The sequence below is a fragment of the Paroedura picta genome, chromosome 5 (genome assembly GCF_049243985.1).
Source record: "Paroedura picta isolate Pp20150507F chromosome 5, Ppicta_v3.0, whole genome shotgun sequence".
NCBI lineage: Eukaryota > Metazoa > Chordata > Lepidosauria > Squamata > Gekkonidae > Paroedura > Paroedura picta.
In genome coordinates, this window is record NC_135373.1 from 53,458,304 (window position 1) to 53,481,311 (window position 23,008).

At 45.6% G+C, this 23,008-nt stretch overlaps 1 protein-coding gene across 3 annotated transcripts in view; it reads right to left on the bottom strand.

The window, feature by feature from the left end:
- The window catches only part of DMTF1 (cyclin D binding myb like transcription factor 1), a 33,477-nt gene extending 26,512 nt beyond the window's left edge, over window positions 1–6,965 (bottom strand). Inside the window, exon 1 of one of the 3 annotated variants that reach the window (XM_077338010.1) lies at window positions 6,807–6,965. The gene's annotated coding sequence lies outside the window, so the exon portion shown is untranslated. The remainder of the gene's footprint in view (window positions 1–6,806) is intronic. The other 2 variants (XM_077338008.1, XM_077338007.1) reach the window with 2 other exon arrangements.
- Window positions 6,966–23,008: the final 16,043 nt, after the last annotated feature.

Sequence of the window (23,008 nt, forward strand, 5' to 3'; positions counted from 1 at the left end):
CCTTATTTAGTGATTTTGGAGTGTGTCTCTTTAATGTTCACTAAGTGTTTTTAATCCTGTCCCTTTATCCAGGCGAAGCAATGGATGGCTACGTTTTCAAGGGTTAAGTAGGCTTTGTTTCTCACTCAGTTTAATGACTCAGAAAACTATGTAAAATTATGACCTCTGGCTTTGTAAGTAATGTTAATTGACAGAACTGATATATTGTGATAGCTGTAGTATATTACAAGAACATAATCCTCATTGTTCTCTTGGTTTTTCAGATAAAGATTGAGATTCAACCATTCTGAACTTTTTGCCATTCTGAGGTTTGTTTGTTCATTCATTCATTTATTAATTCGGTTTCTATACCGCCCCACTGTGATGTCTTGGGGTGGTGTACATAGAAACCATTAAAATAGAACATACATCAAACCATTTTTAACAGTAAGAACAAATCGTAACAGTCATAATAGTCAACATCAAACATAACTTGGGAGAATTGAAGTGTTTGGCAATTGCAACAATTAAAAGCGAAGACCATGAGCTTGGGGACAATAGAGTGGTAGTTGCCCGACAGGGAGGCCACCTGTCACTGGCCTTCAGCCAATAACCTGGCAGATGAGTTCCATTGATGTTCCATGAGGGCCTTGATCTTGACAGGGAGTGCATTCCACCAGGTTGGGACCGTGGTCAAACAGGCCCTGACTCTTGTTGCGGCAAGGAGGACTTCTTTGGAGCCAGGGATTATTGATCTGTTACAGTGGACAGAGTGTGTTGCTCTTCAGGGGCTATCCACCCCATATCCTTTTTTCACTAGTAAGCTATTAGTGCACATATGCTGGTGTGTTTTGGAGATTTGTCAATATATACCTGTCTATGACTGTCACTGTTTTTTAGCTAATGCTGCTGATTAAGATACACTGAAGCTGGTGTATTTATGGAAGCCTGTTCAGCACTGCTGAATGGATTTTTTCTCCTCTGAATTGTCTTCCTCTTGAGTCGCCAAGATTTGGATGTAGAATAAATAAAGAGTATATAGATAGAGACAGAATTGTTTATTGACATTAATTGTACACTGTTGATTGCCCATACAAACCTGTTTTCCATTTACTTATTTATATTATTTTCATGTGCTCCTGTTGTTTTTAGATTATAGATGTAGATGATCCATGGTTAGCTGCAGTGTAAGTGGAATCTGGTGCTCTTTTGCAGATATAACATTACACCAGCCTTTTTCAACCCTTTGACCATGGAGGTACTGGTAAAATATTTTCCAGGCGTTTTGTACCAGAAAATGTCATCAGCAGGCCAAACCTCCCTGGCCCCACCCCTCAAAACAGAGAGGAGCCTCAAGCAGCAAGGGCTTAAATGACCAGGGGACCCTTCCCTTCCCACCTCCTCCAGGCTCATCATTGGCCACTTTGGAAGGGTCAACCTGCCCAAATAAGGGAAGATTTTAAAAAGAAAACTAAAAAAGCCTTTTTTTATTCACAGGATGGGAGGTCTCTCTGCAGCTACCATTTTGAAAACTCCCACCACAGTACCATTGAAGGGGCTTTGAATCACTGTACGGTACCTTGGTTGGGAAATTCTCCATTACACTGACTGGGGGCACGGTTGGCATTAGCTAAGGATCCTCATTAATTTTTATCCCTGACATCACTTCAATATAATCCAACTCTACTTCTTATGCTCATGTCATTGCATTAGAATCACAGCCACATTAGTGTAATATCTTGGTGGCATTGCAACAGTGTTGCTTTCAGCATAGGCATTGTATCTTAAGTCAGGGTTACAAACGAATAGCCATGTAAGTCTACTGTAGCAAAACAAAGGTCCACTTGAGTTTCTGTGAACCATCCTGAAGAAACGAGTGTGACTCATCAGCTTGTACAGAAATAAATGGCTGTGTTTAAGGCACTGCTGGAATTTCCAAAAATATATATATTCAGAACATGGTTGCATGAGGATCTAGTTGCTACCTTGAACTTCTCTAGTTTAGGACTTCTAGCTTTGGACTGCACTGAAAATCTTTCCCTCTTACATCAGTAGACTTACCATGAGGAAGATAACAACTTTGGAACTAGGTCTGTTCAACTTTAACTAATGAAACCCTTCACAGGCCACCTGTCATCTACAATTCAAGGTCTGGGACAAGGTATGCCAGTACATGTGTTTTATACAATGGTTGAACTATCATTATGCGGTTGACCTCAGAATCCAGGGTACTTATTTTAATTGCTGCATTATCTACCCCTTCACAAGTGATACATCTATTCCGTATGGTATTCTCTGTTACACTGCATACAGTGTGTTACTCTGTTTCTGAAGAACACTCAGCTTTAAGGGCAATTTTCTTTTTTCCTAGAACAGTAATAACTCCTGAGCAGATCTTACTGTGATCACAGCTACATTAATTTCCCATCCATGCCAATGCTAAAATTTATCCTACTAATTTATAATTATAGACCAATCCATTTATTTGGTATTCTAAGCAAGCTATGTGCAAGTAACTTTCAATGGAAACTCAGTGACTGGATAGAAGTCTAGTCTTCTAGACAGGAAAGCTGTCTAGTACAAGAACAGGCCAGTTTTAGGGAGGAACACACCACTTTAGATCATTACATGTTATCAAAACATATGATTGCTAAGTATTCTTCCACACTGCATACAGTGTGTTACTGTATGCAACATTTATACATCTAAAGTCAGCTTTTGATTCAGTCCCTAGAGATATCCTTTGGGAAAAATTAAGGACTCACCCATCAATAGACATCACTAATTCTTAACCCTAATCCAGGGATTCCCAACCAGGGTTCCAGGGAACCCTGGAGTTAGGTGGGAGCTCCCAAGGGGTTACACAGCTTTCCCCTGAAGTTCAGCTGGTTGCTGACATCTAGAGGTCATTGGAGCCCACTGCCCATGTTGCTCTACAGGCCTAGTCACTTTCTCCACAATGGAAACAGTAAGTGATTGGTTGATAGATTGGCTGGCTCCTGCATCTTACCTCCACTTCTCTGAAGGGGCATGTCACCCCTATGGGTGCCTTTCAAAGCCTGAAAAATATTTCAGGGATTCCTCCATGGTCAAAAGGTTGAAAAAGGATTTGATCTCACTTTGAAAAAAACCTCTTCTCTATGCTCACGTTGACATATCTGGTGGGGTGATCATATTAAAAATTTAATCAATTATAGTTTATACCACAACAAAATATTAAGTTTTTACAGTCTTATAAGCCACTCTGTGGTTAACACTGATGGCATAGTTTGCATACTCAACATGAAGCAGCTGGTTGTTGGCTCAATGGTGTACTCTGAGGAAACAGCAAGAAATACATTTAGAAAGATCTGAATATCATATTTTTTTGCCATAAAGCTGCTATTATAGGTACCATACAATGTTTTTATTTAAACATACAGATAAAAAGTAGATTCTTTACCAGGGATAATATACTCCGCAGTGCAAATGCACAAAGCCAGTGATACTCTGGGCACTTCAGATTCTGCAGACAAAATCATGACATGCCACCACAACCTCCCTCCAACCTTAGATACAGAAAGTGAACTAGAGGCCCCTTGGCCATCTTTGGAGAGTACACTGAGTAATTTTAGACATGCTGACTGAAGTGGACAAGATGCAAAAGGCAGCTAAGTCGACCACAAGCCCTTTAGAACCATTACCATCATGGCTGCTAAAAACAATCGATATAAGAATAGTGCCCCCCCCCCCCAGGAAATAATAAACCTCTCCCTCTCAACAGAATTCCCAGAAGGGCTAAAAGAGGTGGTGGTTTGCCTGCTGCTCAAAAAAAAAAAAACACAAAAACCCACCCATCCCTGGACCCGCAACAATCCATCAACTATCATCCTGTCTCACACTTAGAATTTCTGGAGAAGATGTTTGAAAGGATGGTCATGGACCAACTGTTGGCATTCTTGGATGAAGTTTCAGTCTTAGACCCATCCGTCAAGTTTCTGCCCTGGTTATGGGGTAGAAACAGCGTTGGTCGCTCTAATGGATGACCTCCATGACTAGTTGGACTGGGGTGGGTTGGCACTGCTTCATGACACCTCTCAGCAGCGTTTGACAGTAGAGCATGAGCTTTCAAACTCAATGATGCCGGGATTAGAAGGACTGCCCTTCAGTGGCTGATCTTTCTCCAGGATCGCAGACAGATGGTAGCAATAGGAGAGAGTTCATCAAGCCTTCACCAACTTGCATGTGGAGTTCCTCAGGGAGCAGTTCTCTCTCCAATCCTATTCAATATCTTTATGTACTCTCTTGCTCAACTCGTTCAGAAGTTTGGGCTGGGTTATCACCAATATGCTGATGATACCCAGCTCTTCCTCCTTATGGACAGTGACCCTGATTCTCCCCCAGAAGCATTAGTCAGCTGCATGGAAGCAGTGACAAGGTGGCTCAAGCAGAGTCAGCTAAAGTTCTACCTTTCAAAGACAACAGGTCTTGTGGATGGGCAAGAAGGATCCAAGTGAGGAAGCACACCTACCCAATCTGGATGGAGTGCAGCTATCAGTGGCTCATTCTGCCAGGAACCTGGGCACAATTCTTGATGCCTCCCTCTCAATGGAGACTCAGGTCACGAAAGTAGCGTGGCTGCCATTCTATCACCTTTGCCAAGCCAAACTACTAGTGCCCTACTTGGCCCTGGAACATCTAGCCACAGTGATTCATGAGACAGTCACCTCCAGACAGCACTTCTGTAATTCACTCTATGCAGCCCTGCCCTTAATCTGCAAACTACAGCTGGTCCAGAATGCAGCAGCCAGGGTACTCACAGCAACACCATGGAGGTCCCACATTTGGCCCATCCTCAAACAACTACACTGGCTTCCAGTCAAATTCTGGATCAGGCTTAAGTTTCTGGTAATCACCTATAAGGCCATATGCAGTCTGTGCTGAATGTACCTGAGGGACTGCAGCCCTGCCCTTAATCTGCAAACTACAGCTGGTCCAGAATGCAGCAGCCAGGGTACTCACAGCAACACCATGGAGGTCCCACATTTGGCCCATCCTCAAACAACTACACTGGCTTCCAGTCAAATTCTGGATCAGGCTTAAGTTTCTGGTAATCACCTTTAAGGCCATATGCAGTCTGTGCTGAATGTACCTGAGGGACTGCCTTTTTGCCTTACACTTTTACTACCTCCAAATGCCTGGGAAGCTCATTTGACCTCAACCAGGGCCAGAGCTTTATCAATCCTGGCACCCAGCTGGTGGAATGAGCTCCTAAAGGAGATCAGGGCCCTAGCCGAACTTGAACAGGTCTGCAGGGCCTGCAAAAGGGATCTCCTCTGCCAGGCATTTGGTTGAGATCGACCTGAACCAGTCACCTTCCATTGGCCCCCGAATCTCCCTCCCATGAAATCCACTGCTGAATTGTTCAACCCACAGGGCTTGTCAGTATGCTGTAGTTGAATTGATGTTCTCACCATTGTTATAATCACTGTACTGTTACTGTTTATAACTACTGAGTTATATTGTTTCCCTGTCTTATGTAAACTGCCCTGAGCCTCAGGGGAGGGTGGTATATAAATATAATAAATATTTTTTTTATAATAAGATTTTATTTCAGATAACAAGATGCATTCTCAGAATTGAACATAAAATGAACATAAAATAGCTGTCTGCCAATGAATGACATATTAACCTTTATGTTGAAAGACTTCATGGCTATGTTGTGATTAAGACACATGTGCAGTAAAAATAGGCCCTAGAACTCAAGACTATTGTAGCTCAAACAGTAGTACTTCAGGGATGCAAAGATGCCACTCCCTTGAAAATCCAGTTGGATGCAATTTATTTTTAGAACAGCAACACTGAGGCAGGTAATTTGGTAAGTGGGATGGGGTGTAGCTTGCGAGACCAGCTATTTACTGGGGAAAAGATGCCACAAAGAAAAGTGATTGGGCTTCTGGGGCTGCAGAACATCATCAACACAACATAATAGGAGAGATTTCAGAAGGTTAGATGGAACAGGAGATGCAAGAATGCAGGGAAATACAGAAGAACAAAGTGATGCAACAGCACATAACCAATCTTAAAACACCATACATGGGGGCAGTAATTAGCAGCACAGCCCCATCTGCTACCAAAACGAAACACAATTAAAGAGCAACGCTGTAGAGGAGTCAAGAGTGTCCCACTCAGCCCAGCAGACCCATGTTCGAATCCCCACACTGCCAAGAAAGCTTGCAGGATTAACCTTGAGCCGGCCACTCTTAGCATAGAGTGCCAAGAGCACAGGATTGTTGTGCTACAACAGAAAAAGGTGATAACGATCGATGCCAACCCTTGGAGAAAGGGCGTTATAAACATTTCACCGCATGCATTAGCAACACGAACAATTGCTCAACATCCTCCCTCTGCTCATATGGTGGCCGCCCCCTCCCCCTTGACATGCATACACTTCAATTCTGCAAGCGCGATTCCGCGGAACTCCTCCCCCCGGGCATTCCTCCATTCTCCGCGGGCTCGCGGCGCCCAGAGGGATTGGGGGGGGGGGGGGGAGCGAAGCGATCCAGAGCCGCCGGCAGGGGCAGAGACCATCCTCTCCTCCTCCCGAGCGAGGCTCGCCGTCGGGGCCTGGCCTAACCCGGCTCGCCACAGAAGAAGGGGGGGGGGGAATCTGAGGAAAGCCGAGCCCCCGCCGCGCCGCCCCCTCCCCTCAGCTGCGCAGGCCCGGCGTCGGCGAGAGGCCTCCATCCTTTTCTTTCGAGGCGGCGGCGACGCCCGGCCCCCCTGCCCTCCACGGCCGCCCAGCAGGCCCGGCCGCCTCCAAGCCTACCGCCGCGCGCAACACTTACTTCCTGTTTTGGGTCCGGGCACTTGAAGAAACCAGGATGGAGCCTCCGAAGTACCAGGATGGAAGCGCCCGCCCGAGCGGCCGCAGCGACGACGGGAGGCAGGCCGGCGAGCGGAGGGGGCAGAGCGCGCGGAGAGGGGCGGGGCCTCTGAGATGCCCCACCCCCGCAGGCCCTCGCGCCCCCCCCCCCTCTCGCAAGGCGGCGGGAACGCGCAAGTCTCGTGAGGTTTCGTCGGCCTTTTCGATGCCTGCGAGGGGGCGGTGGAAGGAGCGCCTCCGGGTCCGCAGATGGAGCAGGTGGGGGGTGGATGTTGGGCTAGGCTGGGGCTCGAGCCGTCGGCGGCGTCGCGAGGCGCCTCAGCGCAGCGGGCTCCCATGTCGGCCAGCGGGCTTCCTTCTTCGTCTTCTGGGGAGCGCCCTAAGGAGAAGGGGTTCGGGGGAGGCTTAAGCAAGGCCTGAGGCCCCGGCGACATCTAGAGAACTGATCTCAAAGCCGCTCCTTGCATCAGCTGACGAACATTTTTTAAATTTTGTGTTATGACTTGAGTTTGCTGGGAGTTTTGAGAACCATCTGTAGTGCGGAATGGCGGGGGGGGGGGGCGGCCTTCCAGTACTTTGCTCAACTTTTATGGATATTAAAAAAGATTTTATTTATTTCTTAAATTTCTTATTGTTACAACTTTTTGGGGTGTGGAAATTTTTTTTTGAATTGAGTACTTTTTCTTAAATTGTTTTTGCTGTGTATATAAGTAATGTGTTCTTTTAATAGGGCAGGTATTTTGTCAACTGCTAATTTTTTATAGTTCCTACAAGTACTTATAAAAAGTACTCTTAAAATGAATTTTGTTTTAAAATCTGCTTAATTACTGGGAGTACTCTTTGAAGCCATCTGGTCACCATTTTCTGGAAAGGAGGGAATTCTTGAGAAAAGGACTGAACGCTAAAAGCTGGAATTGGTTGGATTTCAAGACAGATTTTATTGTATGTCCATTAAATTGCCAACAGGAGTGGCCCCGGAAGGTTTCAGAACTGCCCAGTTAGTAGTCAGCTGAGGTTGATCTGTGGCTGTAAGGGAGAACTTTGGGGCTAGAATGGGTTTTCCTAGATTATCCCAGACAGGCATACTACTACTACTGCTCCTAGTGTGGAAGATTACACAGAAACTAGTGCAGCTAAGGATTTACCAAACTGCCAGAACAGTTTGTATTTATTCCATGATGAAAAGAAAAGTCTGCCTTAGATACAGAAGTTGATAAGATCACCTTTTACAGTGAGGCATGTAATTTTTTATTTAAAGCTGTTTTAACTGCATGTGTTATTAATCATAAACAGGTTAACTTGAGACAAGATGCTCACACCTAGCAACTCTGGAAGCATGCCCAGATTTGTGAGATGGCTACAACATCTGCAGAAAAATTTTTTTCCTTTATTACACTGGGCTGGGCCTTTCTAGTGAGGTGTTTTGGGTTTTTTTGTTTTGTTTTATCTCCCCTTTGTTTATGAGCTGTTTTCAAGCCTGTGAACTTGTCAAAATAATCCTTTCTAAGTAAGGTTGGTTTACATGGATGTGTGGTCTTTAGATAGTCAACACAAATAGTTTGTAGTAGTTGCAAAAAATGGTCCTTCCCACAACTTTTTCACATGTAGTTTCTTTAAATCTGAAAGGTGAAGAAAGGAATTCCTGTGGGCAAAGCCTAGGTGTGAACTTCTCTGCTTGAGGCCAAGCATTTAGCAGGAATTTTTGATTACCTATACATAAGCCAATAGGTTCATAAGCCAATAGGACTGTTTAAGGGTTTTTCATGTATAACCCCAGAGTCTCCCATCCACTCCCTAAGTGTGTGTGTGGGGGGGGGAGAAATCACCTATAACCCTACATAAAGAGAACATAAAATAGAAGTAGGGCTTCATTCAACAAAACAGGATGAAGAATCAGAGCAGGACACGTGCACAAAATTCAGATAACATGACAAAGTTAAAATTAAACATTAAAATATTTTACTGATTACAGTCATTTACTGTTTCTCTGAAGTCTTCTACAAGCTCACACTGTGCAGGGCAAACCTTAGGGATGGGCCGATGGGCAAACTGTTGGGTGCCAGGGCTCCAGGATGAGCTGCAGGGGATTAGCTCAGAGGGTGATGATCAGTTTGCGATGTTTAAATGACAACTAATTTACACATCTTAATGTGATAGAATGATTGGAAAATCTGATAACTAATAACTATTATCTGCATTTTATTTATGTAATGGATATCCTGAAATAAAGAATACTTGCCAGAAACAAAACAAAAATATTGAAAGGGAAACCATATGTTCCTTTTGGAACTTTAATATGGTTATCGATAGCAACAACTTTAAGTCTAGCATTTGTTGTGCTTCAGGATGAAGACCTGCATCTGCTTGAGGCAACTGCTCCTATCAGAGTAGTGTAAATTTCTTTTGTTTGATATAGTTTTGCACTGTCTGTGCAACTTTCTCAATAAGTGCCACTCAGTGTTTTCACAGTAAGGTTGACCACCATTGAAGACAAACAAGAAACAAAGAATCCAGAACGGGCTGAATAAAGTAGAGTAAATGTAACTAGTATACAAATGAAAAAGATGATGCTTGTCTGTTTTTCTTTTCCCCCCAGCTTATTTGTAGTTTCACCAAAGCACTGTCTGATAACAGGCGTATGGTTGAGGCCAGGGTAGAGCCCCTGGTTCCATCTTAGACCCCCAAGATCCACCAGTCTTGCTCCCTCTCTCACGGAATTGACGGTATGGCCTCTGACTGAACAAGGTGGGGTTAACAGTTAGAATGCCATTGTTTGTATTTTGTAAAACAGGGACTATGGGGGTTTTATTCTAATTTTAATGTTTTATTGTGAACCACCATGAGATCTGTTGGCTTGCGGCAGTATATAAATCCAAGAATAAATAAATAAACAATCACTTTCAGAATATTTTCAATGGTAAAGACAGCATGGGAGGTCTAAAAGACCCTGGAATATCAAAAAGTAAACACAAACTTCTCAACTTGGTAATGTTGCTAAGCTACCTGGAGGTTACCAAAGGCATTCTTTGCACTGGATGCGATTTCTCTTAGGACTGGTCCTATCTGTCTGCTGTGGCTTATTTGGTTCTTTGTTTGGTGGTGGTGCTGCTCTTCAGACTTGTCTGTGTGGCTGCTGCTCTTGTGAGGCTCCTTCCAAGGTCATTCTGTGACTGTACCATCCCCAGGTGGCTTCTGCCTCCCTTGTCTCCTCAGAAAACTTCATTATGTCCTATGACCCTTTCTCAGGTATAGAATACCTTTCCCCACAAACTCCAATAGAGTTTCAAACCTGCAGGTTTACAGACATAGTAGGAGTTCTTCATTCAGTAGGACTCCCAATCATCTAGAACCCCCTATTTCCATCTTCTTACATATGTATTCCACATTCTCTATTTATCTGTGGTTTCTGTGTTTAAATTTTTAAAAATTTTAAAATCCTGAAGACAAGGTGATGATTTGGAAAAAAAACTCCTTGGATGCCAAATTCAAGTTCAATTATGTGATGTTCAGACAAATGACTCCATAGAAATTCTTTGTTCTCTCATAAAGCACGAATTTATATGTATTTTCTGTCAAATCAATGTCAAGGAAGTGCTCCCTGTCAGATACTGTACTCTTGAATGTTTCTCCGGAAAACACTGGTAGTGGAACGTGCTACCAAGTCTCGACTGACATTAGGTGGATACATAGTATTTTCAAGGCAAGAGACATTAAGAAATAGTTTGTCATTGCCTGCCTCTTGGAAAACATTACATTTATGTAAGTTAAACTAAGGAAACTAAAACAAGAGGATTGACAATGGACACCCCTGTCTTGTTCCCTTATGATACTCATATGGTTTGCTTAAGTCTACATTATTTGTGCTGTGATGTATAAATTGATTTCACCTATTTTATAAAGATCTGTCCAAAGTTCATTGGACACTTGGCCCTGGATTGCCACTCGGAGGAGCGAATCAGGAGCCGCTTTGCAGCTCCTGATTCGCTCCTCCGAGTTTTTATCCCGGACAGAGCCTGCCCTAACTCCTCCCCAACAGCCCTTACTCAATTATTAAGTCTGTGGCGGTTTAAAGATGTGGCGGTTTAAAGATGTTTGGCTGCATTGAGATGGGAATATTATCCTGCCATAACAGAAATTACCACTAGATGGAAGCATCTAACCAACAATGAAAATTGCCATTCTGCGATTTACCATTAGCCTAAATACTGAACTAATTTTAAAGCTGTCTAAACTGTCTATGTGATCTTAGATATTTAATACAGTATGTACATTTAAAGCAAACCAACTTAGCAAATGAATTCAGCCATTCTAATCTACACACAGCTGGGAATCTTGGGAATTGATGAAGACAAATAATTGTTAAAATGTGCGCACGCACACACAAAGATAAAGGTTTCTTTTACTAAAAATAGGCCAGGAAATTGTAAAGTGTGACTTTTTCAGCCTGTGTAAAAATGACAGGTGTTACTCTCGTCCATATTTCAGTTTGAAAAATTATTGGGGAACTGCTGTTCTCCCTTATACAATGAATTATCAATAGCCATTAGAAAAATTTGATTATTCATCGATTAACATTTGAATGGACAAGTTATGTGTTGCTATGGTAATGACAGAAAAATTTCAAACAGCAGTTCCCATATAATTAAAGGTCCTTCGGAGGTATGCCCAATTAACCAGAACAAGATTAGAACACTTAAATGTTGTGAAAACTGATATGTCAAATTCTTCAATTGACAAGATGCTTTTGTTAAAACTAAGGACTGATCTCACGTAACAGTGCAACAAAGGACTGTCAGCCAATGCACAACTGAGTCCCAAAGGACTGCCAGCTTTTCCTAGGGGAAAGGGAACAGGGCAATTGAGTGGTCTGGGGTCTGCAAGTCGTGGAGCATAGGAAATATGGCAGGGATGGAACTGAGGACCAAGAGAAGTACCTCCTACGCAGAGCTCAATGCTCAAAGACCTGTCAAAATATCAGTGAAGGGAGTCCTGGTCTCTTTCAAGTCACAAAGTCGACCAATAATTACTTCAGTGTGCACTGATACCTATCTGTATCTTGTGACTGCTTTGTAGACTCAAAAGTGCTTTAGATGTAGGATCTCTGTGTGTGAGTGTGTGTTTTTGGCTTCTGAGCTGAAGATGCTTCCTCAGTAGGCACCAAAGGCTGTGCTGTTTGCTTTGGGAACATTAATTGCTTTTAATGACTGGTGCAGATCAGATACAGAAAGAAATCCTCCTTGCTCATATCAGGGCTACAAAGCTGGGATTTAGGCAGTGAATGGAGACAAATATGGTGAATGAGAGATGCATTTATCTTGAATTCTGTTCTTTTCTCCTAGACACCTGATGGATCCTAACAGGTTCCTTTTGGCATCTGGGGACTATCCCACTCTCTGGAATAAGAAGATGGCCTGGTCTGTTGACATAATACCCCCTCCCAACAGAGTCAAGCAATATCTGTTTCACTGGGGAGCAGATGGCAATGAAAAAGGAAAGGGAAAAGGCAAGAGCACCCCTGCAGAAAACTCCAGGTGATACTGATCAAATATTGCATAGAGCCCCTATTAGAGCCGCAATAATGATGAAAAGGCAATATTTCTTTGCTTGATTCCTTGACTCTACTATTTTAGAAAATTTCTGACCAGTCTCCAATCTTCTCATCTTGGGCAAAGAGCTAGAGCTGGTTGTTTTCTCTCAACTCCAGGGATTCTTGGAAGACTGATTTTCTAGACCCATTTCAATCTGGCTGCAAGTGGGGGGTTAGAACTGGGGTGGCTTTGTTTGCCTTGGCTGACAACCTCTATTGAAAACAAGTGCTGTTGGATCTTTCAGTGGCCTTTGATACTGTTGACCGTTGTATCCTACTGAGCTGCCTCTCAGGATTGGAACTAAGGGTCACGTATAATGGTGGTTTGAATCCTATCTGGTGTCTGTCTTGGAAGCCACTGTTAGGGGACTGCTGCCCTGCCCTGTGGCCACTGGCCTGTGGGGTGCTGCAGGGTTCCAATCCTATGCTATTAAAAATCTACTATTGAGAGAGGTCATCAGCCAGTATGGTCTGTGATGTCACCAATAAATGGATGATATCCAGCTCTACCTTTCTTTACCACCAAATTCCAGCGATGCTGTTGATGTTCTGAACCAGTGCTTGGAGAATAAAGATGCTGAAACATAACCCTGACAAGTCAGACATTCTCTGAGTTACTAGAAAGGCAGATTGGGAGACTGCAGATCTGCCCTGTGTTGGACAGGTTATACTCCCCTTTAAAAAGCTAGGTCCACAGCTTGGGGGTTCTACCTCAGTGGTCTCCAACCCCCGGTCTGGGGACCAGTACCGGTCCGTGGATCAGTTGGTATCGGGCCGTGGCTCCTCCTCGTCCTCCTCCCCAGCTGCTGCCTCGGGGGCTGCCCTGCCACTCTGCCTTCGGCTCACCTTTGGTGTTCTCCTGTGGCCATGGCTGGGGTTCCCCCTCGGCATGGCACTGTGCAGCTGCTGCTGGCAGCGCCCCCCAGTGTGCGGCGGGAAGTCAAGGGCTTTGGTGGGAAAGCAAGCGGAGCAGGGGCTCAGGCAGTGTCGACGTCCCTCGGTAAAAGACTACCCTCCCTGGGCCTCAGTAAAATTGTCAAGCGTTGACCAGTCCCTGGTGATAAAAAGGTTGGGGATGACTGTTCTACCTGACACAGTAGTCACCTAAGAGAACCCATTGGCTATGGTGGTTCAGAATGCTTTTGTCCAGCTTGGACTGGTGCATCAACTGTGTCTGTTCCTGGGCCAGTGAAATCCAGCCAGAATGATTTGTACCTTAGTTACACCAAGATTGGCCTATTGCAATGCACTGTACTTGGTGCTGCCCTTGAAGAGTGTTTGGAAGCTGCACCTAGTGCAGAATGCTGCAACTAGTCTATGGGTCAGGGCTAGCTATTGGGGGAATATGACCCCAATACAAGAGCAATTACACTGGCTTCCGATCTGCTCCTGAGCCCAATTCAAAGCATTAGTTTTGTCCTTTAAAGCCATACATGGCTTAGGACTAGGGTATCTGGTGAACCATCTTCTTCTATAGGTTTGTGCTCAGGTGTTAAAATTGTGGAGAGATGCCTGACTGTTTCACCTATTAAAAACACTTGTTTGGTGACTACACTGATTTCCATGGGAGCCCCACAATTATGGAAGAACCTCCCCTGGGCGGTTTGCTTGCCCCCCCCCCCCATTCCCAATCTTCAGGAGGCAGTTGACGACAGGGTTGCATTTTGATTTATTTAGTTTTTATTAATGGCCATTCAATTTGGAGTTTGTAAAATATTACTTCTGTGGGGTTTATAAATGTTTTGATAATGTTTTATTTCTATTGTAAACCACCTTGAGTTCTGCAAGGGAAAAAGATGGCTATTTGTAATAAATAAACAAATAAAATTATCATCCTGTCAAAGGCACTAGCTTCCCTTTTCTCATACTCAACTTCCATTTGCAAACAGATACTAGCAAAACGATTGTGAGCAACTCAGCTATAATTTTGGTGCCTGCACCTTTAAAACAACTCCTTTTCCGTATCCTACTGGGAATAATAGATTCAAAAGTTTGGGAAATTTAAAACAAAAACTAATTTGAATACCATCCTGGTATTTGTAATTCATGAATATCAGGAATACCAATATTTTTCAGGTCTCATATATCAAACTGGGGAAAAACACAATTTTTTGCACACCCCTAGAGATCAGTTCCCCTGAAGAAAGTACCTATTTTGGAGGGTGGACTTTAGGGTGTTAAGCCCCTCTGTGGTCTTTCCTCAAACCCTGATGTCCTTAGACTCCATCCCCAAATATCCATGAATTTCCTAATTCAGCTTTTGGAATCCTAAAGAGATAAGATAAAATTGTCCCGACAGTCTGATTCTCAGAGGGTATGTGGGACAGGTATCTACTCTGGAGCAACTTGGTGAGGGCCCTCCCCTCCTTCGCAAACACACACACACATACAGAGACTCCCTTCCCTTTCATCCCATTTCCCACTTTACGTGTTGGTTTCACAGAATAACAGAATCATAGAGTTGGAAGGGGCCATACAGGCCATCTAGTCCAACCCCCTGCTCAACGCAGGATCAGCCCAAAGCATCCTAAAGCATCCAAGAAAAGTGTGTATCCAACCTTTGCTTGAAGACTGCCAGTGAGGGGGAGTTCACCACCTCCTTAGGCAGCCTATTCCACTGCTGAACTACTCTGACTATGAAATTTTTCCCCCTGATATCTAGCCTATATCGTTGTAGTTTAATCCCATTACTGCATGTCCTTTCCTCTGCAGCCAATGGAAACAGCATCCTGCCCTCCTCCAAGTGACAACCTTTCAAGTACTTAAAAAGGGTTATCATGTCCCCTCTCAACTTCCTTTTCTCCAGGCTGAACATTCCCAAGTCCCTCAACCTATCTTCATAGGGCTTGGTCCCTTGGCCCAGACAACCTTTATTGAAAACTGTTTCCCACCCTCCTCCTTGCTTCCTCCCCCCCTCACTTGAAAACACACACACACAGAGACTCCCTCTTGTTTCTCCTTTACCTGTTGATTTCTCTCCCTCCCTCCAAGGAAATATGCACATGCACACACACACAAACACACTCACACACACTCCCTTCCCTCCCTCTCCCCCACCCTGCTTACCTGCTCCACCCTCGCTGCCTCAGCCCTTGTGGACCACACAGTGGCTGCCCAGGCCCCAAGGGTGGGTGCAGCCTTGGTGACAGGGCAGCTAACTGCCTGAGCCCCTAGGGCCGGCGTGACTGCTGCAAATGCCTTAGGGATGCAGAAGTCACTGCCTTGGCCCCCACAGGTCATACAGCAGCTGCTCAGGCCCCAGAGGATGGTATGGCCACTGCAAATCCTTCAGGGTGGGGCAGCTGCTGCCTTAGCCCCCGCAGGTTATGCAGCAGCTGCCCAGGCCCAAGGGTCCAGTGCAGCCACTGGCTGGGCCCTCCTCATTTTCTGGTGCACGCTTCACAGGTGGGACGATGGACATCACATCCAGCTACATTTCCGTTTGACAAGGCACGATAGTAGATGTGTCCCACATCAATAATGTAGGTTTTTAGAGTACCCATTGGCAGCAAAGCCAGGGTATAAGTAAACAAAGCAAAATAAATTATAAGGAAATGTAAAGAGTAGCAAATGTCTCAAAATAATTAGTTTTCAGAGACAAAAGCCACTAATAGTGCTTCCAACATTATGTAGAACTTCTCATGCTTACACTGAATTTGGAAAATGAAAAACAAACAATCCACTATATATAAAGTCTACACCAGTTAATGTGTATTGCAGGGGGAGGGGGTTACTGCAGTGATATGATTATTGCACTGAATCATTTTTATGAAGATATGATAAAGCCATAAAACAGGACAAACAAGGCAGGAGTTAAAGCAAAACAACTTGTTATGTGACAGGTTTATGGCAGCAATAGACTAAAATTGCCATTGTAATGAGGAATCTAAAATGAAAGTTATACTAAGGCAAATGTTCTGCAGTCTAACATTTTCTTTGTTGTGCTATAGCATGTACATTTTATGATCTGCCATCTTGCTGTTAGAAATGCATCAGATGTGTGAAAAATCTGCTATGTGGAAGCTTCAGATTTTTTTTTAAAAGGTGGAGATAGGTTTCTAACAAGAGTCCTGAATCTAATAGGACTCCCAGGCGTTTATCTGAAACCTTAAGGGATAGTGGCACCCCATCAGTAGTAGGAAGAATTCTTGGCAGAGTGTCTGTGCAGTACACATGATACGGAACTGATTAAGAGTAACAATAGTTTCATTTGTGGAACTAACAAAATGGATAGGAAAGGGAAGATATAAATCTAGCTGTAGAGTAGAGTCCTCAACCTTTTTGAACCTGTGGACAACTTTGGAATTCTGACACAGGATGGTTGGTGCAGCCACAAGATGGCTGCCACTGAAGATGCAATCAATCACAAAATGAATGTCACAACCTAACTTAAGTCACACAGTGAAGATCTTTGTGCTGTGGGACAACTGCCACCAAAGTAACTTTTTAAGATAAAACTCTCTGCACAGCCAATGAAATCTCCAGTGACCCATTGGAAGCCTTGATGGATAAAAGCCCCACATGTCCCTTTCCACTTTCTAAAAACACTTAGTGGGCACCAGAAAAGGTGTTGGCGGGTGCCATATTGGGGTCCCTAGATCCAGAGCTTTCTGCCACTGTAGAATCTTTCTCTTTGTGCTGCCCTGACAGTTGGCTATGCCGAGCCAGAGGGCTAGATAGAGTCCAAACCAGGAGGTTGGGAACCAAGGGAGGCAGAGTTCACAGCATGTGGGGCAGGGAGCAGAGTCAAGCTGAGCTGGGGTCGAAATCCAGGGAGATAGTCAAAAGCCAAACCGGATTCAGGAGTGGAGTCAGTAGGCAAGCTGAGAGTTAGGAGCCGGGACATATTGAGGCTAAGCCAAGGATTTGAAGCCAGGAGCATAGCCTAAGCCGAACTGAGGGTCTGGAACTGGGAAGTGGTCAGAACCAAGCTGTGGGTCGTTCAAGGAGCAGAGCTTTGCTTTGGTGAATCAAAACAGGAGTTGTCTGAGAAGATTGGCAGTGTAACACACACATTGCCCCCACCAAGGTCTCAAGGTCCTTCTGAAATAGCCAGAACCAGGTGGAGCAGCCCTCAGCCAGAGGGCCTGCAGCTGGAGCTAATCCTTATCAGTGGGAGCAGTTGCAGCTGTGCCCCAGCTGTCTACTTTGACAGGAAGCTGCCAACATGCTCATCTTCTGACAGTTATCCGCCATCGCTGCCGTCCCAGCTTGCTTGTATTTGATGCTGGTGGGGCTGCTCCTCTGAAGACCTCCAGACCAGGAGGGTCTTGTCCCAGGGCTTAACGTAAGCTGGCATGAAGGGCTGTGTCTCAGCCTGACTAGGTCCAAGCTGTCATCCACCATATCTGAGGCTAGGTCTCCTGGTGGCTCTGGGAGCAGGTTGAATGACACCTCAGGACCAGTGACCCCTGGTGCCATCACCGGAGGTGCAGCTGGTACAGGCATAACACTCTTCTTTGTACACACGTATTCTGACAACGACCCTGTTCAATACAGACATCTTGCTATCTTGATTCTGCTTAAGTTTATTCTTCGTCAGCCCCTGGCTGTTTAGTCAAAGTGAAAATTGTCTTCCTAGAGCCACATCAACTGATATACTAGTGGCACAACTATCTCATATTCCTCTTGTTCTCAGTAGTCCATGGTAAGCAACTATTCTCTGAAATCTCTATTCTGTAAATATATTTGAGGTTCTTCTTTTTGATAGATAAGTGACAGTTAACAAACTGGTCACCTGCTCAAACCACAGTGAGGTTTCCTGCTGTGGTGGCAAGCATGAAATCGCTGAATTGCAAAGAATGCAACTATGCAGCAAGAAATAAATTAGTAGGGGGGAAATTTAAGTCTCCTGTGATCCTTAAATACCCATCCATGTACGGTAAATCCCTACATGCTTGACTGCTTTAGCTTTGCCCTTCTAACAGTGTGGGTAATTCTGCAGCAACCTGTGGGTCTATATCAGTGGTCCCTAACCTTTTTATCACCGGGGACCACTCAATGCCTTTTACTGAGGCCCGGTGGGGGGGGGGGGTAGTTTACTCCTCTACTCTCAACCACTGCCCTAGTGCTCTCTGATCGCTATGGTAATGTTTAAACATCCCTTCAAAATAAGATACAGACACGCCACAACAATGAAGTGTGTTGTAAAGGACGGGGGGGGGGGGGAGAAGGCGTCCTTCGGGGCCCACCTCCAATTAGTCGAAGGACCACATGTGGCCTGCGGCCCATAGGTTGGGGATCGCTAGTCGATATAATCTAATCAGAGCATGTTGGGAGCCACTGCTGTAAATGAAACCTAAAGCTTAGTGTTTATGGAGCTCTTTCAGCTTTCAAAATTCTTTCCATATATTACCATGGTAATCCTTGCATTATATTGTGATAGTAAAGTTATCCCTGTATTGTAAATGGGGCAAAGAGGCTGAGTGGTTTCTAACCACTGAAGGGGTCTTCTTCAGCCCATAGTTGTGATCCCCAAGTGTGTCATGGGTACCTGTACGGCTGTTTGTTTTTTCCTGTCCTCTACAACTAGTGCATATAAAAGGAGAAGTAACATACCAGATTTGCATCTCTTGCAGATTAAGAAGTCAACACTGCACAGGCACTTTCAGAGGGCATCCCTCCCTGAAAAAATTGTCCCTTGCCCCTTTTCTCTCCTGTCTGCCTGGCCAATGTGCCTGACCACTGAAGGCCACCAGGTGGTCCCCTTAGCACATTTATAGTTTGGAGCCCCACCTCCACCAATGAGATCATAATTCTGGCTCTTCCTGTAAATAGATGGGATAACACATGACTCTCTGGCACACAGCCAAAGTCATTAGGTCCTATGCTACTTTCAGAGGAAAAAGGGTGATCCTTAAATCTGGAAAGACTAAGGACTACTGATGTGGTATATCTTTGGCTGAGAAGAGGTGTGATTATAGAGTTGCAAGATGGTAGCTGGCACCCAAAGGGAGACTGGAGGATGGGGACAAGTTGAGGAACTGTCACATTGGCAGAATGATGTCATTTCCTGGTGGAATCTAGAAGTGACAACATGCTGTAGGAATCAGCAGAAATTCTATGGTAAAAACCTGAATCCTAGATTATTGCAATTCCTCATACAAATTCACCCCCTACATGATGTGGTGGTGATTTTTGCCTTATCCTCACCCCCACCTCCTGCCACCAGCCTACTGATGGGTGGCAGGAGGTCTCCTACCACAGTGGGGAACCCAGCAACTTTACTCTGAACTATCAGTTCTGCACATCCCAGACTGTTCTCTTAACCTCTATACCAGTGGTCCCCAACCTGCGGGCCGTGGCCCAGTGCCGGGCCGCGAAGGCCATGGCGCCGGGCCGCGGTTCCCTCTCCCCGCCCCCCCCAACAGTAAAAAACTTCCCAGGCCGCAAGCTTGCGGCCCGGGAAGCTTCTTACTGCGGAAGGGGGGGGAGAGGGAATCAGGGCTGTGCATCGCGCATGCGTGGCTGGGCTGCGCATGCGCACATGCACCATGTGCAGCCGAAATCGCACATGTGCGGCACTTTCGTGCATGTGCACATGTGCGAAAGTGCAGCGCATGCGCGATTTCGACAGCACATATACGGTTTCGACCATGTATGCGCGATGCGTGGGTACGGCCATGCATGCGCGATGCACGGGTGGCGCAGTTGCCCTGCCGGTCCCCAGCCTAAAAAAGGTTGGGGACCACTGCTCTATACTATGCCAGTTCCTATAAAAAGCAATGAAAGCCTTTACCTTTTGTGACCAAAGGGTCAAAACTGTATGGTTATTTATGTACTACACATAATATTTTGCTTTAAATATGAAATACAATATCATGTCTCAGAGGACTGAGAGAATAGCTCCTGTGAAACATATTCTTGAGATTGGCATTTTTTGACTAAAGCATTGATAGCTCTTTCTAAGTTATACCTCAAGGGGGCCAAATGCATCTTCGTTGATTCCAGTGAAAAGTCATATTTGCACAGCCAATGAACTGGGCTGAATGTGATTAAAGTTTGAACAGAATGAGAAGGAATCAAGGGAAATCAAGAATATTCCATGGGTTTCTCATGCGTATGTATCATTTTATATCCTCAAGGGCTTATTACTGAAACATGGCTTTTATTTTTTGTTCAAATCTGAAAAGATGTTCAGGATTTTTCAGCACTATAAAACAAAGGAGGAACCATACCATGAAGAATTATAATAAATTATCATATATATTAATCTTATGCCGTTATAGAGACTTCTGCCAAATTCCTAAGCTGGTTAGGTAACACATTTCTCTTTCCACAGTAAATGAGAGATATTTTCAGCTCCAGTAACTGAGCTGCTTAGCTGAGAGATGTTCTGTCAGATTCTCATACATCTCGCATTTCTTCTTACAGTCTGGTATTCTTGAGGGATGGGAAACAGGGAGACCACCAAGCTCCCCCCCCCAGCACTTTAACTGAAGTATTATTAGTGGCAGTGAAAAATCCATATCTGATGGTTATGGTGACCATCTGATAAATCTCCAGCACACATTATCTCCACTTTCCTCTGGAAAGAAGTGGGGGGCATTCAATAGATGTCAGTAAAACAATTCCAAAGCAACCAGGACAAGGCAGATCCTGTACTGTAATCAATGACACTGGCGCATCAGTTCTGTACTGGTAGGGGTCCCTTCCCAACAACTTCAGCGCAATCTTAGAGCTAATGCACATGTTCATGTGAATTATGAAATCCAGGGCCCCACAGACTTTGCCACCGAGAAAGTTAACATCCTTATCCATTGTTGTTCCTCTTAATATTTGTGAAACAGCCAGGGGGGTGGAACGGACCAGGGTGTCTGAACTGGGATAGGGCCAATCAGGGTGCAGCCAACAAAGCCCCTACAGCTCCCGCCCTCCTTCCCTGGATGCTAACCACTTTGCTCTCAGACGCCTGAGAGAAACACAGAGTGCCCTGCCAAACTGCAAACGACTCCTGGCTCCTGCTGCGAGGGAGAGAGAGACACACACACAGACAGAGACAAACTGCAAAGAAGCCCCAAACTGAAAACCAGCCTTGGTTCCCTGCTAAGAAGGAGCCTTCATTACCTCCTGTGGCTCCTGCTGCCAGAGAGAGAGAGTGTCGCCTGCCGTTGTCCCCTGGGTCCTATCGCCCATTGCATTCCTGGTTGCAATGGGTATTCTTGCTAGTCTTTAATCCGCTCCTGCAGAGCGGATTAAATAAAGGAGTAAGGGCTGATGGGGAGGAGTTAGGGCGGGACCTGCACGGGATAAAAACTCAGAGAGGGCCAATCAGGAGCCGCGAAGCAGCTCCTGATTGGGCCCCTCTGCGTGCTACTCGGGGGCCAAGTGGCCAATTGGGAGGCTCGCATAGTGCGCCTCCCAATTGGCCACTTGGCCCGCCCCGGACTCCGTGCCCACACTCCGTCCCCATATGGCTCACTGCCGGGAAAGGAGCAGGCTGCCGTGTCAAAGACGTGGCCGCCCTGCTCCTTTCCAGCCAGCGAACCATCGCCCTTCCCTACCGACAAGCACTCCCCACGAATACCGGCCCTGCACCCTTGCCACAGCCCAGGCCCTCCTGCGCCCTTCCGCCGCCGATCGCCCGTCCTCGGCCACCGCCGCCTGCCCCCTTCCCAACCTGAGCCCCAGCACACAACTTCCAGATGCCCGCTTACCGTCTTCCCCGCCTGTCCCCGGACTTTGCTGTAACCTCCACGCCCAGGCCTCCAGCGCCGCCGAATGCCGCAACCATGGCCCCGCCAACGGACACGCAGGCACCGAGCCACTCTGCTCCCAACGACGTGCCTCTGCCTCCGCCGCCACCGCACATCCTTCGACGATGCGTCGCCTGGACGCCAGGCCGGCCCCCTGGACTACCGAGGGGACTTGGCAACAGTTTCCACGATCGCTGCCACTCCGAGCCACCCAAAGTCGGGTTAGTCTCACCGCCAAATCACCCCACTGCCACACCGCAGCCATGCCAACCACGCACCCCAAGCCGCCCCTAACACGACATCCCCGCAGCTCGCGCTCGCTCCAGAGCTGCGAGCCAGGACCCAGCCTCCACAACATTTCTCCCTTCCAACCCCGGCCCTGAAAAACCCTACTGAACTCAGAAGGGGCCAGGGGGACAAAGGCTTCTGCAGGCCCATCCACGCCGCGGGCCGCCTCACACACCCGACCAACACCGTCCCCACCCATGCAGAAGCCTTTTGCCGTGGGGGGGGGGGGAGTGAGAGCCATCTAGCGCCCATTTTATTCAAATATAAAATGGGCTTTAGATCTAGTATATAAATAAAATAAAGAATTCTGAATGGTGATGCAATACTGTCAAAATTGGATATGCTTAATGAACCTTCTGGGTTAACTCACAGTTTAACACAGTCTTTTAGCATATTTTATGAAACAATTATGGTAGTAATAGATAATAATCTGTTATGACAAACTGATTGGGAGAAGATATCATTTGCATTTATCCAAGCCACGGAACAAAAATTCTACATTCTGTAGGCAGTGACCCTAAAGTTTTCCTCAACCCCTCTGAGGGTGGTTCTGTCATAAACTTTGTGCTAGTTAATAATAAGCATCTTAAAGTC